Genomic DNA, 17921 nt, shown 5'->3' on the forward strand with positions numbered 1-17921 from the left:
TTCTTTTGCAGGTTGTGCGTCAGGTCCTCTCAGAGACCTCTTATGACGATGCGATGAGCGCAGCCCTCAACGCTTCTCATGAGGATGGGCAGAAGACTGGCTTCCTGCTTGGTCTAGGGTTCGCTGAGAGAGGCTTTCCGCCCTCCAACTTCCCTTTATTCAATGTTAATACTGAAGCTGCTTATGACCAAGCTGTGAACCAGTATGCTGCCTTCCCGCATCCAGTGGTGGAGAAGGTGAACGAAGCTGCTGCTGCTGATGATGGGCTAAACATCCTTAAGGCTTTCCTTGGGCAGCCACGCTCAGACGGTGCTGGTCCAAGCGGAGGTGGCCCTGAAGCCTGATCCTGAAGATCTCTTCCCACCGCTAGGATAGACTTAGCTTTGTATAGATTTCTTTTAGGCGGGTAGTTACCCGGCCACTGTTGTAATATATCATCGAAATATTAATCTTTTCGCGTATAAGATTGTTATTTCCTTCTTTGGGTTCCTTGCTTTATAAACTTATGACTTGCATACTTAGTTTAAATTAGCAATTTTCCAAGTGTTCAGAATAAGTTAACCTGTGAACGTGGTTGATGGGTTAAAGTGTTGCTTCCTCTTTCGTGATTGTGCGGGTAGACCCGTCACTTGCACTTAGTAGGATGGCAAAACTTTACCCATATCTGACCTGCGTGTAGGTTTTCCTCATCCTTTGAGGATAAGTTAACCTTTAAACGTGGTTGATAATAGGTGTGAAGTTTTGCTTCCTCTTTCGTGATTGTGCGGGTAGAACCGTCACTTGCACTTAGCAGGATGGCAAAACTTTACCCTTATCTGACCTGCGTGTAGGTTTTCTTCATCCTTTTGAGGATAAGTTAACCTTTGAACGTGGTAGATAGGTGTGAAGTTTTGCTTCCTCTTCCGTGATTGTGCGGGTAGGACCGTCACTTGCACGTAGTAGGATGGCTAAACTTTACCATCTGACCTGCGTATAGGTTTTTCTCATCTTTTGAGGATAAGTTAACCTTTGAACGTGGTTGATAATAGGTGTGAAGTTTTGCTTCCTCTTTCGTGATTGTGCGGGTAGAACCGTCACTTGCACTTAAGAGGATGGCAAAACTTTTCCCTTATCTGACCTGCGTGTAGGTTTTCCTCATCCTTTTGTTTAGAAATTCTGTTTTGAACCGTTCGACGCGCGGTTGTCAATAGGTTTGTGTTCAGTTCCCTTTTTCATGATTCATGCGGATAGACCGGCACTTTCATTTAATGGGACTGAACTGTTCCCCTTCGACTGACCTGCGTGAAGGTTTGTCGTTTTCTGGGTTTATGCGGGTTTTGCCGCCTTCCCCACGCAACGATTTCACGTAATTATGCGGTGAAAACCGGCATATCCGTGTTGAATAAATTAACCGTTCGACGCGCGGTTGTCAATAGGTTAGTGCAGTTCCCTTTTTCATGATTCATGCGGATAGACCGGCACTTTCATTTAATGGGGCTGAACTTTTCCCCTTCGACTGACCTGCGTGAAGGTTTGTCACGTTATTGGGTTCGTGCGGGTAAGACCGCCTTCCCACGCAACGACTTCGCGTAATGTGAATGTCGTCACCAGTGTTGGATAGTTTTAACCGTTCGACGCGCGGTTGTTGACAGGTTATTATTCAGTTTCCTTAATGATTCATGCGGATAGACCGGCACTTTCATTTTTGGGTGCTGAACTTTTTTCCCCTTCAACTGACCTGCGTGAAGGTTTGTCACGTTATTGGGTTCGTGCGGGTAGTACCGCCTTCCCACGCAACGACTTCGCGTAATGTGAATGTCGTCACCAGTGTTGGATAGTTTTAACCGTTCGACGCGCGGTTGTTGACAGGTTATTATTCAGTTTCCTTAATGATTCATGCGGATAGACCGGCACTTTCATTTTTGGGTGCTGAACTTTTTTCCCCTTCAACTGACCTGCGTGAAGGTTTGTCACGTTATTGGGTTCGTGCGGGTAGTACCGCCTTCCCACGCAACGACTTCGCGTAATGTGAATGTCGTCACCAGTGTTGGATAGTTTTAACCGTTCGACGCGCGGTTGTTGACAGGTTATTATTCAGTTTCCTTAATGATTCATGCGGATAGACCGGCACTTTCATTTTTGGGTGCTGAACTTTTTTCCCCTTCAACTGACCTGCGTGAAGGTTTGTCACGTTATTGGGTTCGTGCGGGTAGTACCGCCTTCCCATGCAATGACTTCACGTAATTATGCGGTGAACACCGGCATATTGGTGTCCAGAAAAGTATAAATGTAAAATCATCAGCTTCGATATTCTTAAAGAGAATCATTTCCATTAGAAGTGGCTCTTGGCCTTCTCTTTACAAATTGGAATTGATTACATGCAAACTGTGTAATTGAACTCCCTTCCATGTTGGGATGGGAGTGCCATCGAGCCGATACGCACCTGGTTCGGGATCTCGTTCTTTACGCAGCATGTAGTCTCGATTTTGAAGCTGGAATTGGTTCGTGTTTTCCCCAGCTGGGGTTCTATACGCACTCGCCTGCCTTGCTTTTATTTCGCCACGAGGTGCGCGAGCGTCCCATCTCTGACGAATGTTTCGACCATGTCTTTTACGTCTATGCATTCTTCAGTGTTATGGCCTTTTGTTCTGTGATAGTCACAGTACTTGCTCCGATCAGCATCGTGACGATGTCGGATTACTGGAGGCTTTGGCCATGGGAGCTCTTCAGTAGCAAATATGTCAGTGACGCTTTTGGTAAGTGGCGTCCATCTGGAGTTCCGGTGCGGCTTTACATTATCCCTTTCACCCAATCGGTGCTGTAAGCCGGATGAGGTGTCAAAGTTTACCCTTGACTGCCAAATGCCTTGCTTCCGTTTTTTGTTCAATCGGGCGGTGAGGACGTTGTCCTCTCTCGTCCTCTGGGTGTAAAGGTTTGTGCTCTGCGGAAGGTCTCTACCCAGTTGCTTCTCCGTTTCCGCATAGCGTTTGGCTGCTGTCATGATGCCATCCCATGTGGATGGCATTCCATCTTTACCCGTTAGGGTGCGGATAAGCTCTGGGTCCTGCGCACCCTGGATGAAGGCTGCGCGAACAAGATCCTCGCTGATATTGCCCAAACTTAACTTCTTTGTGTTGAAGCGAGTGATGAAGTTTGGCAGAGATTCATCTTCTTCCCGTGTGCATTTGAGGATTGTCCATTGCTCCTCGGTATACTTTCGCTGCTGGCTGAAGTGTTGGCTAAACTTCTGCTGGAAGTCTGCCCAGTCGTAAATGTGGTTAACCGGTAAACGATCAAACCAAGCCCTAGCAGCCCCCACCAGCGTCATTTGGAACATGTAACACCACGTGGGTTCCGTCCAATTGCTAACGGTTGCCCCCGCTATGAACCTGTTCAAATGATCGTCTGGATCAGATAGGCCGTCATATGTGCCTATGTTAGGCATTTGTTTAGCACTCCTCGGGGCAATTGCTTCAGCAATGTCCCTTGCAAATTTGGACGTTCCTGCATTTGCAACGTTTGGTCTGAACGTTTTGGAGAAGTCTCGTGGACTTCCACCTGTGCTTTTTGGTTTGAAGGCTTGTCCAAAATGCCTTTTCGGTTGGGATTCCGTTTCCTTACGCTTCCCTTTTGCCCTATGGCGAGGGTTCGCGTCGGAGTCGGATTCCTCCGAGTCATCCTCCCAGTATTCGAATTCGTCGGCCTGTTGCACGGAACACAAGCGTTCGTCCAACTCAGCCTGGAATTCCTTTTGTCGTGCCTCCGCCCATGCCTTAACTTCATCGAGAGTCTGGCGGGGGAGTCTTCGTTTCTCAAACTGGGTATCGGTGGATCCCAGTAGTCTATCATTTACTGCACTTGCCCCAGCTTTGGTAAGTGGGGTAGTGTTCGTAAAATTTACTTCACTTGCCCCGGCTTCGGTAGCCGGGGTAGTGTTCGTAAAAACTGTGTTGCCGGTATTCCCCCTAGTAGCTGGGGTTGTGGTTACCGGAATTTCTCTAACCATCTTTGTAGAAGTTTGAAAAAACTGGAGAAAAATAAAGTTCTAGCTTTATGCACGGATGGCGCCAATGAAGAAACACTAACCGGACCCCAGACAGATTACTGGTAACCTGGGGGTTAGATAGATGTTTCCCACGAGGGGTTAGACCCTGAGAAGATGGTTCTTCTGATAACCTGCAAAACAGGCACCGTGAGCTCGTCACTGAGAAGGGGGGGGTTCCTCCTTGTGACCACCCTCCGGCGTGAGAATCAGACTAGATTGCTCTTTAAATATAAAAGTATATTAAGAGATTGCTAGAGCAGATATCAGGTATATTGTGATAAGATATGATAAGATGAGATGGTCATACCATTTGTGGTATTTATAGCCGAAGGTAGGTTTCCAAAGAGGTATGGCCGGCTGCAACAGTGTTCCTGTTCCACCAACAGTAGCCTACGCACGTGCCCTGCTGGTAGTTGGTGGGTAGGTAGCGGCTGATAGTGACCAGGCCTGCTGTATACTATTCCTGTTCCACCAACTGACGGCTACGCACGTGGTATGGCAGTAGTTGGTGAGTAGGCAGCGGCTAATAGTGATACAGTACTGGAGCATGCTGCTCGCCATACTGTATCAGTGAGCTGTCGTATCTCTGATCAGATCTTTCGCCCATACCTCGTCAGGTACAGTAAAAGATCCTTCAGTATACGGACTGGCTTATTTGGGCGGGAGTATTCCCCCTCCCGCCTCTGTGCGGGATTGCTCCCGGCTTGGCTCATTCCTTCAGGTGACACTGAACGATTGAGAGCTAAGTGCCTTGTGCGTGTAGCCATGCTGCGCGGGTGGCCTTCCCTAATGGCTTGTATCCGAGGCTGCGGGGACAGGCGGAGTCCTTCACCATTGGGAGGCATTTCCTGCGGGACCAGCTTGCGTACTGCGCGTAAGGACGTCACGTCTCTGAGCATGGTTGGTCCTGCGGATCCAGTTGGTCTCTGCGCAGACGTCCCTGTTTAAGGTGAGTCTTGCGGGTCCAACTGGGCTCTGCTGGGACCTACCTCTTCATGAGGTCAACGATTTTTGATTCAAGGGGAAAGGAAACGAATATTTTATCACCTAACAAATTTGAATGTTATAATATTACTATGATAATATTATTTTTGTTATGCACGTTTCTCTAAACCCCACAAGCCACAACAATTTAATTTAAGTGCAAGGGATATTATAATTTATTTGATTATTATAGTGATAACACGCATTTTTCTACACTAGATCTACGTCGCGTATTGCGAAAGTTTGTGATGAGGAACTGTTAGAGAATATTATACAATAATATATTATTAGAGTTTTAGTATAATAGTGTTATCATAATTAGGATATTGTATTTGATTATGTTTCTTTGTATTGTACATCAATATATAGTTGATCAATAATACATTACACCTTACGGGGTTTTCATTATTTTTATATGGTATCACAGCCTTAGGGTTCTAACATGTTTCTTTCTGTTCTTCTCATTCTTGTCCTACCCCGGGGACTTTTGTACACGCAATATATAGTTGATTACGGTCTCACATCCGCCGCATTGCGATCAGCCGCGGGAGATTACGATCTATGGAAAACCACAATGTCTTCTTGCATGCGATAGGTTTCTTACCCATGAAAAAACCCCCTTTTTTTAAACAGTTTTGTCTTATTTTATTTGATATTTAGTTTTTCTTCTAATATTTATTTATTATTCTTTTTAGCTATCCTTCGGGAGTTGTTTCCTTATTTTATTTTTTTCCTTTTTAGCTTAGTTTTTTTTCGTAAAAAATAATATATTTATATATTATTAGATTTTATTTATTCGGTTTTATTCTTCAGAATATATAATTTTTTTTCTTTGCCGTCAAGTCGTTGCTTCGGCCGACTCAATCATAGCTCCTGCCATCGCAGTCGAAGCTCCTGTCATCATGCTTAGCCGCCTAACCACGGTCATGCCGCCAGTGATCTTCTTAGATCCTATAACCGATTGAGTTCCTGCTCTACGTGACAGCCGATCATGTATCTACACAAGCTTTGCGCTTCAGTTTGAGCGTCCGATTTCCTACCGCTCTGACTGCGGGGGAATGTTAGAGAATATTGTAGAAGAATATATTATTAGAGTTTTAGTATAATAGTGTTATCATAATTAGGATATTGTATTTGATTATGTTTCTTTGTATTGTACATCTAAAAGTTTGTGATGAGGAACTTCGTGTAGCGTCACCTAGTTACAGCTTCGGTTGTTTATGGCAAGGGAGACTCGGAGGGTTAGCTACACCATCTGCCGAGGCATATAAGTTTTGGGGGCACAAACTTTTTTATACATGTTAGATATATATTATTTTTGGTGTTAAAAATAAAGCTATTTGCAATAGTTTATGAGATAATTACATTCTCAGAATATTTTCTGCTTATAATAAATTGGTCGATAAAAATTAGCAAATAAAAAATTTTCGTTAAGGCCTACGGGCCTTTTTATTTCGGCTCGGCCGAGGTATTTAAATTCTCGGATACTGCCCTGGTTCATTGTAAGGCCCCGTCACCGGTAACCCTACTTTCGTGTTGGATTTACTCATAAACGCAGTTCTAAATAACAGAGTTAATTAACACATTCGCGGAATTTAAAAACTTTCATAAAACATTTCATAACAAAACACGTCTTGTCTTAAAACATCATTTTGTCTTTCAAAATAAACGAAACATTAAACTTAAACGTCTTGAGTCTTTCGATGCCAGCCTCTTATTCCGTGCCACGTGTCTCCTCAAGCGGGCTGCCTCATCCTACTCACCTGCGTGCATACTAAAAGTCAGCTACGCTGAGTGAGTTCTAGTTAATCACATAATCATACAATACATTCTTACATTTCATACTTAACCTCTTAACTTTCTTTCATACACACCTAAGTGCATATACTTTCATTTTTACCTTCGTACTTTCTTTACATACATAATCATACGTTTTAAAGAGCCTTTCGCCCTATAACCTCACAGATATTATAAGGGTCTGGTCCCTAACATCACAGGTATTATAAGGGTCTGGTTCATAACATCACAGGTATTATAAGGGTCTGGTCCCTAACATCACAGGTATTATAAGGGTCTGGTCCCTAACATCACAGGTATTATAAGGGTCTGGTCCCTAACATCACAGGTATTATAAGGGTCTGGTCCCTAACATCACAGGTATTATAAGGGTCTGGTCCCTAACATCACAGATATTATAAGAGTCTGGTCCCTAACATCACAGGTATTATAAGGGTCTGGTCCCTAACATCACAGATATTATAAGGGTCTGGTCCCTAGTTCTCGAATATTAGTAGGGTTCGATTCCCTCTTCGTTACCATACAACCATACATCATACCTCGAGTATTATTAGGGCTCGGTACCCTTTTCGTAACCATACAACCATACAACCGTCTTTTCCTTCTTTTATTAACTTTATTACATTCATACACATAAGCATACATATCATACTTACCTTATACATAGCGTTACAACCTGACGGTACGTGCAATATCCGAAGATCGTTCACATACCATCAAGCAATCATTCATACATATCACATATGGCATACACTTATCACTTAGGATAAATGTATTAACAACACATCGAGTATGCACACAGCCCCGAAAGCATAACAAGGAATGGGGCTAGAAACTCACCTGAACACGGTTACGTTCACCGTTAATCATAATCCCTTTCTTCAGTTGTGCACGGCTAACTGTATAACGAGTATATGTATCAATTAACTATCACTTCTCATATTGCATTTCTATCTTTATATGACCCACAACGAACGGGGGTCCGGGGGCAGCGCCCCTGGCAGCGGGGTCCAGGGGCGGTAGCCCCTAGCAGGGTCCAAGGGGCAGAGCCCCTGGCTGGGGTCGAGCTGCCAGGTCAGCTTGGAAAAATTTTATTTCCATTAACTGTCTTAACACATTTTTCATTAGGTTTTTAATTTATTTCCTAATCGAACTTGATTTTTAGCGAAGTTAAACCTTAGGCGAACTTAGCTTTAAGCGAAGTTAAACCTTAAGCGAACTTAGCTTTAGGCGAAGTTATCAGTTAGACGAACTTGGCCTCAGGCGAAGTTACCAGTTAGGCGAACTTGGCCGTAAGCGAAGTTATCAATTAGGCGAACTTGGCCTCAGGCGAAGTTATCGCTTTGAAGGCGAAGTTATCGCTTTGAAGGCGAAGTTGCCCAGTTCAGCCGCTGTTTGGTTTCTATCAAGCATTTTTGGCGATTTTAACACCCTTGTTATGGTTCGACATCACCCACTACGCTCCCCAACCGTTTTCGGTTGTATAAACACTATAAAGCTTGGATCTTTAAACTTCAAAGATCAAGAATCATACCTTTTTGTGCTTGTTTGGATCTCGTTTAACTTGTTTAATCACAACTAATCGCTCACTCTCTCTCGGATCACGCTCGTTCCTCTCCCTCGGCCGCCGGCGGTGTGTGTGGTGTGGGTGTGTTTTGGAGTGTTAGAGAATAAGATGGAATGAGTGATGTTTTAGGGTTTAGGGGATATTTATATCCCTTAAGCCCATGGACCTAAGGCCTATTCTCATTTAACCCATCTCAATTAATCTAAGTCCATGATCCGCTCCTTATTCGATATTAAATAATCAATAACGCGAAATCACTAAACATAACTTTCTTTATTCAACCTTAAAATTTTAGGATGTTACATTCATGGTGACCGTCACGTATCTCAAAAGCGTTAGGAAAGGCCCCTTCAGGTAGCACGACTGGAATAATTTGGACGAAAAACCCTAGCATCGCCACTTATCGTGACGAGTTAGGGTTGAGCTCTTCTCGTAGTGTGAAAGGAAGACTTTTCATAGAAAGTTTAGTTTATAACTTATATGACCCTTAAACTTGGATTAAATGCAAATAACGTATTGAATTACGTGAAATAGCGTTTGTGATATAGTTCGAACATGCAGTTACATAATTAAATAAATAAATACACACCATAATTTGTTAATGCAAAATTTTATTAATACTGAAAGGTCTGAATTATAATACGAGTCGGATACATGAAAATGAAAAGTGACAAATGTCACACATCATATTTTACATCAAACAATACACGTATACAAATAACCATATACCACATTATGCCTCTTTGTTATCAATCTTGTAGAAATTGGTCAATGTTTTCCCATCAAGTTCTTTGGTGAAAAACCTTCTCGTGTAGTCTTCATACACGAAGTCCCGGTACACAGCAGGTTTCGTGGTAGATACGAGCTCTGGGAACGGGCCGTAGAGTTTTTCTTTGTTGCTTGGACCAAAAAAGGTGGCCATGGAAACACGCGCACCTTCAACAGGTTTGCTAATACACGATGTTCCGAGCTTCTGTATTCATCATTTGACATCATCTGTGAATGTGAAAAACATGAACACGTATATGGATTAATTTGCGTAAGCGAGTGTTTTGATTTGTGTTTTGAACTAATTACAAATCTAGATAACCGGTTGTCTAATGCATGCTTTTTGTTCAGAATTATATAGTTACACATTAATATATCAATTATCATTACCTAATTGTAACATTCACTATAAGATGCTCTTAACTCTTATTTAATATTTTACAAAATAGTTTGCCTTTTTTTTCTCTCCTACCAAGATATTATTTTTAGAAATTTATTTAATAATTTATTAATCAATCAAAATTTCGGCAAGCAACATGAAAACCCGAAACATATTGAGACCGGTACAGAGTTAGTAATAAAAGTTATTACCAGCGGTGGCGTGTATGGGTAATCCCAGTCCATACCTAATTGTGTAATCGTGTCAAATACCCAACTAAACCTGTCTGTATCTAGCATACCTACTGAGATTTTCAAGTACATTTTACTATTTTACTTTCATATAAACACTATCCAAGAAAGTTATATATATGTAACAAAAAATTAGTGAATTATTAGATTACCCGATTAACTAATGATTAAGAAACGAAATTGTGTAAACGGTTATGTATGTTTTAGGTAATCAAGTCGGATATCACCTAATATCATACCCACAATTATATAATCTGAGAACTATTAATAAATGGTAAGTTCCTAATTGTTAAAATCATATGAACACCTATAATTATAAATCAGTTTTTCATATGCAAGGTAATGAACAATTGGATATCCTAACACCTAACATTTTAACCATAAACACGATTCATAACAACTACTTGACGAGTATGAAACATACCCCGATAAGTAATTAGTAACGACTACCTGACGGGTATTAAACACAATTGTATTACCAAAACTTAAGTTATAACTAGTTTACGGGACTTTATAAATAGCATAAAAGTACCTGTAGCAGATCACCTATGTTGATAACAATGGCACCAGGAACCGCCTCAACATCAACCCACTCATCACCACACTTGACTTCCAACAACCCACCAACTTCATTATGCACCACCATGGTCAGCACCCCAATATCGGTGTGTGGCGTCATCCCCATCGTGAGCTCTGGCTGAGGACACGGTGGATAATAATGAGCCACACTCAGTCTCCCTTCGAAACATGTCAATTCCTTCAATCTCTCGTTTTTTATCCCCAATCCTTCACACAAAAGCGACATTAGCTCTTCCGCTAACACCACCGCTGCCTTGTCCCATTCGACCAGTGCCTCCCTACACATTTCTGGCACCACCTCCCAGTTTGGCTCCATTGGTGACATACTTACCTGCAGTTAGGGGCGTTCAACGCATCAAATTTCGAATATTAGAACTAGTCGAATTTTGTTTTTTTACGAATTTAAATTAGATTTAGTTCATTCAAATTTGAAATTCGATTTGAATTCAAAAAATAAAAATAAAAAATAATTAGACTTTGTGCTTGAGTTAGATATTGAATTATTGAGCCGGGGGTCTCACCGGACGCAGCCTCTCTATTCATACGAGGTAGAGGTAAGGATGTCTACATCTTACCCTCCTCAGGCCCTACCATAGCTTTTTTATTTGTGGGATTTACTGAGTACGATGATAATTAGATATTGAATTAGTAGAGCATGTATGATTAAAATTAAGGGTGAGCAATACCTAAAACATTGATTAAAACCGAACCAAAAATTGATTCATCGAATTAATTGAAAATCGGTGTTTGTTTTATATTTTTATTTACTTTCAACTAACCGAACCGAGCCATTGATATTTTCATATATTTTTCAGCCTTTATACCTCCATTTCATGTATTATACCTCCACTTTAAGTATTTATATCTTCATTTCATGTATTTTTAAGCAAAAATTTTAGCCAAATTTTGGTTTGATGGTTAATTGAAATGAACCGAAAACTTAAAGCTAACCAAAATTTTAGCCGAATTTTGGTTTTGGTTATTAAACGGAATAAACCCAACCAAACAACTAAACTAATAATCCGAAAACCTATTGGTTAATAAAATAGATTAACTGATAACTTCAGTTTTAGTCTAATAGCTTAACTGAACACACGCACATATATAATTTGACTTTGAATCGAATATGAAATCATAAACTCGTATTCCATTCAAAAATCAATTCCGAATTCGATTAAAATACCTGTAATGTGTCTCTCCAACTCGCAGCTTTCGACATAAACAAGTCAAAATTAGTCCAATACCCGGCTCCTTTACCAACCTCTCTATGATAAAACCGCATCTTATACTCATTCGGTTGCTCGAAAAACTTCTTCATCGAACCAATAACCGAATCAATAACCGTCACCGGAACACTATGATTCACAATCTGGAAAAACCCCAATGTGGAACTTGACTTTTTAATTTGGTCAACGACCGTTGACTTTTCGTCGGATAAGTTGATTACTGGTATTGTAAGTTTAGTAAGGTTATTGTTGTTATGGTTTGGAGCTGGAAGAGTATCTGGTGGGTGGTGGAAGAAGCGTGGGATGGCGGTGATGCCGGAGTCTAGTAAGCCTTTTACGCCTAGTTTTGACTCGTCGAATTGTTTGAGTTCGGTTAGACGGTCGTAGTCCGGTGAGGTAGTTGCCATTGGTGGCTAGGTACGGTGGTTTGACAGAGATCAGGATGGATTAATTGTGGGATATATTAATTAAAACTATTAATTGTGAGATTAGCTATGTGTTTAAATAATTTTGTAAGCAATGTCAACAGAGGATGCACAGCAGTACAGCACATGCATGCAAGTTGACTTTTTAACTGGGTCAAATGGATGAAACTGGGCCAGCCCATCTGCATTTTGTTTTAGCCCAATTGTGGTTTATTTTAATTATTGTTTTTATTGTTTTGGTCTGCTTATTCTAAGAAGGGAAAAAAGTGAAAACAATGAGAAGAATATATGGAAAAAAAAAACCTCAAAAAATAAATGAAAAATTATAAATCAAAATTTGAAAAAAAGAAGGTAAAGAAACAATAATGTTTCTCCCGTCTTTTTCGTTCTAAAAAAGACATAATTTTGAGGAAAAAAAGATTATTGTGTCTTTTTGTTTATCCATGTGTGTTTTTTATTTTCGTCATTGATTGTATCTTTTTTTTCTTGAAATTGTGTCTTTTTATTTATCAATGTGTTTTTTATTATCGTCATTAATTGTGTTTTTTTCCCTTGACATTGTGCCTTTTTTTTCTATATTATGTTATATTACTAAACATCGTTTATATTTTGTTTGGCATTTTGTTATAATTTATAATCTAATGTGTCTTGTTTATTTATAATTGTGTCTTTTGTTAATTTTCATCATTGTGTCTTTTTTCTCGGCATTGTGTCTTTTCGTTGTTTTTAATGGGAATGACGAGTGAAATATTTTGGTTTTTAAAATTTTTTTCGTTTATTATTTATATTTTGAGCTATGATTTTTTTATTATTTCTTTTGAATTTTTTAAGGGGTTTCTTTGTGTGACCACAAATCATTCTCACACTTCTCATTTTATCTCCCTTTATATTTTAACTTTACCTTAATGGTTTTTTATGTTTTCTTTCCCATGTTTTAAAACTACATTGATCCTCCATTACATAAAGGAAAAGAACATTAACCAGCTAAGAGTTTTTTTTAAACGATGATTTTCTTGTGTTTAGGTCACCGCACTTTTTAAATTGGAGAGATTTGTCGTCCCACCATGGTTAAACTATGTTGTTTTAACTGGGTCAACGCTGGCTTTCAGAGTTTAGCTTGTCCCTCGTTAAACCATACCACCGGTAAAAGCAACAATTGTGGAATAATTAAATTGGTTTTAGTTTGCAAAATTTATCTTCCATTGCTTGTTCTAACTTTAGCAGGTTCAAATTTAGGTTTTAATGTGGGACCCGGGGTGGGAATATTTGGATTAAATATAAAAACAGAACACATAAAGTAATAAACGAACACATGGATTTAATGTCGTTCGATCTAGACTGAATAATGTCCACGAATGACTGCTAGATATTCGATTTTTTGAGTGATAAATGATTACTAGTACGATGAGATTATATAAATCAATGAACCTAAACGTTTTTATTTTGTACATTACTACATTTCCCAGTCCCATACACTTGGTGACAGTTTATTTGGTCCCCACAAAAACACAAATTGGTTAACTTTACACGACATTTTAATTTTTAATAGTCAAACATGTCACATGTACATATTACGTTGTCTCAACAACCACCTCAATCAATGCATAGAATCCATATTTAACACGTTACTTCACTACCAATTAAATCTTGTACCTTCAATATAAACACTAGAAAACTCATCTTATTGCATATATTCATAATAATAATAATAATAATAATATTCATCATCATGGCATCAGTTACAACTAAACACAAACACGACTACGATCGTCTCAAAGAAGTGAAACAATTCGACGAATCAAAAATCAGCGTAAAAGGCTTAGTAGATTCTGGTGTCACTGCCATCCCTCAGCTTCTTCCACCACCCGCCCGAGAATTTACCCGGCCCGAAACCCAAAAACCGACCTCGGTTAAAGGTCCAGTTATCGACTTATCCGAAAAAAGGTCAACGGTCGTTGACCAAATTCGACGATCGGCTTCCACGCTTGGGTTTTTTCAGATTGTGAATCATAGTATTCCGTTAAATGTAATCGATTCGGCTGTTAGTTCGATGAAGAACTTTTTTGAGCAATTGACGGAGTATAAGATGCGGTTTTATCATAGAGAGGCCGGTAAAGGAGCAGCTTATTCCACCAACTTTGACTTGTATCAGTCTAAAGCTGCCAGCTGGCGTGACACGTTGCAGGTAGGGGTGTGTACTGTTTGATTTGGTCGGGTTTGGGTTAAAACTGAACCAATAAACGACACTTTATTTTTTGAGTTTTTTTTTAATCGTTCGGGTTCGGTTCGGTTCAGTCTGGTCGGTTTTGAGTTAAAATCGAACCAAAAAATGAAACTTTGGATTTTAAATGTTTAAATTAATATGTCGGTTTCAGTTCAGTTCAGTTTGGTTGGTTTTGGGTTTAAACTGAACCAAAAAACAATACTTCGGTTTTTGAAACCCGTTTGGTTTCGCTTCATTGGTTTTAGTCGGTTTTGGGCTAAAACCGAACCAAAAACGAAACATTATTTTTTGAATATTTGAAATTAGTTCGGTTTCGATTTTCGGTCTGGGTTTATTTAGGTTTGATTATTTGAGCTTAAAATATTTGTGCTGAAAAAAAAATTGGTGCAAATTAATGCACTGGGCTTAAAATCATTTTGTTAAATTAACAACAAACTGATTATTGTACATTCGGGCTAAAATATATTTGAGTTACATATTTATTAAATTTATATAAATTACTTGAAATAAAATTAAAAAATAATGAAAACCTATAAATTTGGTTCAGCTCTGTTTTTCTGTTTTTATTACATTTACAAAAACAAAACCGTCAGTTTTTATTAAATTTTTTGAATATTTGAAAACAGTTCGGTTTCGATTTTCGGTATGGGTTTGTTTACATTTTATAATTTGAGCTTAAAATATCTGTGTTGAAAAAAAAATTGGTGCAAATTAATGCACCGGGCCTAAAATCATTTTGTAGAATTACAAACAAAATGATTATTATATATTCGGAGTAAAATATTTGAGTTACATAATTATTAAATTCATATAAATTATTTGAAATAAAATTAAAAATAATGAAAACCTATAAATTCGGTTTTACAAAAACGCAAAACAAAGCCGTCAGTTTTTATTTCAGTTCACTTTTCCCTTTTTTTTTGGTTCATGCACACCCCTGTTTACAGGTGAGGATGTCACCCGTGGAGCCCGACTGGGAGTCGGTACCCGAGATGTGTTGAACACCGCTCGCGGAATGGGACAAGGCGGCGGTCCGGTTAGGAGAAGAACTGATGTCTATATTGTGTGAAGGACTGGGTGTAAAAAGTGATAGATTGAAGGAGTTGACATGTTTGGAACTTGGAAGGAAGGGTATTTGCATCACATTATTATCCGCCGTGTCCGCAGCCGGAGCTCACGGTGGGGCTGTCGTCGCACACCGATCCTGGGGTGTTAACCATGGTGGTGCAGAATGAAGTTGGTGGGTTGCTGCAGGTTAAGTGTGGTGATGAGTGGGCTGATGTTGAGGTTGTTCATGGTGCTATTGTTGTTAACATAGGTGATCTCCTACAGGTAACCAAACTCGAGCGCGTCTTGGTTAACTTATGAGAGCTCGAACTTGGTTCGTTTCGAGTAGGGGTGGCAGATGTGACCCATTGGGTTGAATGGGTTGTATTAAAATATATATAATGAGTCAAAATTGGCTAAACTAAAAAGAGAAAATGATTGAAACATATCAAAACGGGTTGACATTTCTTAAAGTTTTTTTTTATAAACGAGAAAAACGGAAGAAACTTATTAGTACTTTTACTTTTTTTAGTTTTTTTATTTATATCGAGTTATAATTTTTTAATTATTTTTTTGAATTTTTTAATGAGGGGTTTTTGAAATGGGTGAAATGGGTTGAGATTTCAAAACACCCCTCATTAAAAAATTCAAAAAAAAAATAATTATTAAAATATTATAACTCGAAATATAAATAAAAAAACTTAAAAAGTAAAAATACTAAAATGTTTCCTCCGTTTTTTCGTTCCATAAAAAAAAAAAAAAAAAAAAGAACTCGAGAAATGTTAACCCGTTTTGACCAGTTTAAGTCATTTTCTTTTTTTAGCTTGACCCATTATATACATTTTGATACAACCCATTCAACCCAATGGGCCACAATTGCCACCCCTTGTTTCGAGCTTTATTTTTAATTTTTAAAGGTCGAGCTAGAATCATGAGTAGTTGTTCAAGCTCGAGGTTGGCTCCGCTCATTTATATTTATGGCTCGTTTATTATTTATAAGTTAATGCATGTACATATTTAAATAACTTTTATAGATATTTAATTATAATTTTGTATTTTATACAAAAAAAATAAAATTTAAGTGTCCGGATAAAAGTAATATAAATGAGTCAAGCCGTTGTTGAGCTAATCGAGCTTGGCTTGTTTAAAAGCTTAAACCGAGCTGAGCTCGAGCCTATAAATAAGTTCGTTTAGTAAACGAGCGTGAGCCCAATGGCTTGTTTGATAAGTGAGGCTCGGGCTCAGGCTCGTTTACTAAACAAACTTATTTTTAGGCTTGAGCTCGGGCTAAAACGAGCCAATCCCAATGACCTTACGAGCAACTTGACTCGTTTACACCACCTTATCCACAAACTTAAAAAGGTTTTTTTTCTTTTTTTTGTGATATAACATGTTCGAAAACGCAAGTCCAAGTAATTGCTTACATGAACTAATCGATACATATATATATATATATATATATATATATATTTTATTTTTTAAATTTACAGATGATGTCAAACGATGAATACAAAAGTGCGCAACATCGCGTATTAGCAAACCCTGTTGAAGGTGCGCGTGTTTCCATCGCTGTGTTTTTCAATCCTAGCAACCGAAACAAACTATACGGGCCGTTCCCAAAGCTCGTATCTAGTACCAAACCCGCGGTTTATAGGGATTTCGTGTATGAAGACTACATGAGAAGGTTTTTCACTAAGGAACTTGATGGGAAAACATTAACCAATTTCTACAAAGTTGATAACACAAAAGCATGATGTGCCATGTATGGTTATTTGAATATTGTATCATTTGATGTGAAATATGATGAGTGTTTGAAATTACATAATAAAGTCGTTTTATTCTTGGCTTAAGAAAAAAATAACATAGTGATATGACTGATAATCTTTACATAACATTACATAATAAAGTCGTTTTATTCTTGGCTTTATATAATAGTTCAATTAAAATGTTACACCATGAAATTAAATTCTAAAAAAATAATGAAGGGATTGAAAATACATGTAATTAAATCTATACCGCATATGCAATATATGCGACATATAGATGTGTTTTATTTATTTATTTTTTATTTTCTTTTGTTTTTGTATTATTAATTAATTTTTTAAAAGTTTTTTTTGTTTTGTTTTTGTATTATTAACTTTAAAAAAAATCACTTTTTTAATAAAAAAAACGTGGTTATCAAAGGTCGGCTCGAATTCCATATTACAACGAAACAAACAAGAAATAAATTACAAATAATATAAATAAAATTGTACAATGAGTTTATACAAATAAAACAATAGCAAATCTATCTAAGCGACAACACGTCGTCGTCGCGTCCCACACCCGACGGGCTAGCCCTGTGGTCTAAATGTGGTGGTGGTAGTTTGTAGTCCTCACCACGATGAAGGGTGACTTACAATTAACGAGTTAGCCCACAAGTTGGTGAAGCTCTGAAATCTCCTGCATATGGATATGGTCGTGAGTGACGGTAAGCAAAAGCGTGACACGATATACACGCGGAACGTGTTGCAGCGGTGGAGGTTGATATTTATTTTATATTAATTAAAAAAAGTATTACTAAAAAAGATTTATTATTTTTAAAAGTATTAATTTAAAAAGTATTAATAAAAATATTAATTAGTATTTTTAGATATATGTTTTAAATAAA

At 38.5% G+C, this 17921-nt stretch overlaps 2 pseudogenes across 2 annotated transcripts; one reads left to right on the plus strand and one right to left on the minus strand.

Moving 5' to 3' along the window:
- Positions 1 to 9032: 9032 nt before the first annotated feature.
- On the minus strand, positions 9033 to 12001 carry LOC143539179 (1-aminocyclopropane-1-carboxylate oxidase homolog 3-like; annotated as a pseudogene). The gene is made up of 3 exons (XR_013136386.1): positions 11533 to 12001; positions 10303 to 10680; positions 9033 to 9368 (listed from the first exon to the last, which is right to left on the minus strand). The product of XR_013136386.1 is annotated as a 1-aminocyclopropane-1-carboxylate oxidase homolog 3-like (transcript).
- A 1502-nt stretch (positions 12002 to 13503) lies between these two features.
- Positions 13504 to 17038, plus strand: LOC143539167 (1-aminocyclopropane-1-carboxylate oxidase homolog 4-like; annotated as a pseudogene). Its single transcript, XR_013136383.1, has 3 exons — positions 13504 to 14185; positions 15172 to 15556; positions 16762 to 17038. The product of XR_013136383.1 is annotated as a 1-aminocyclopropane-1-carboxylate oxidase homolog 4-like (transcript).
- The last annotated feature ends 883 nt before the right edge of the window (positions 17039 to 17921 follow it).

Source organism: Bidens hawaiensis, unplaced genomic scaffold, assembly GCF_021521415.1.
Source record: "Bidens hawaiensis isolate Kalapana, Puna unplaced genomic scaffold, B.hawaiensis_p1.1 tig00011819_1, whole genome shotgun sequence".
NCBI classification, from domain to species: domain Eukaryota; kingdom Viridiplantae; phylum Streptophyta; class Magnoliopsida; order Asterales; family Asteraceae; genus Bidens; species Bidens hawaiensis.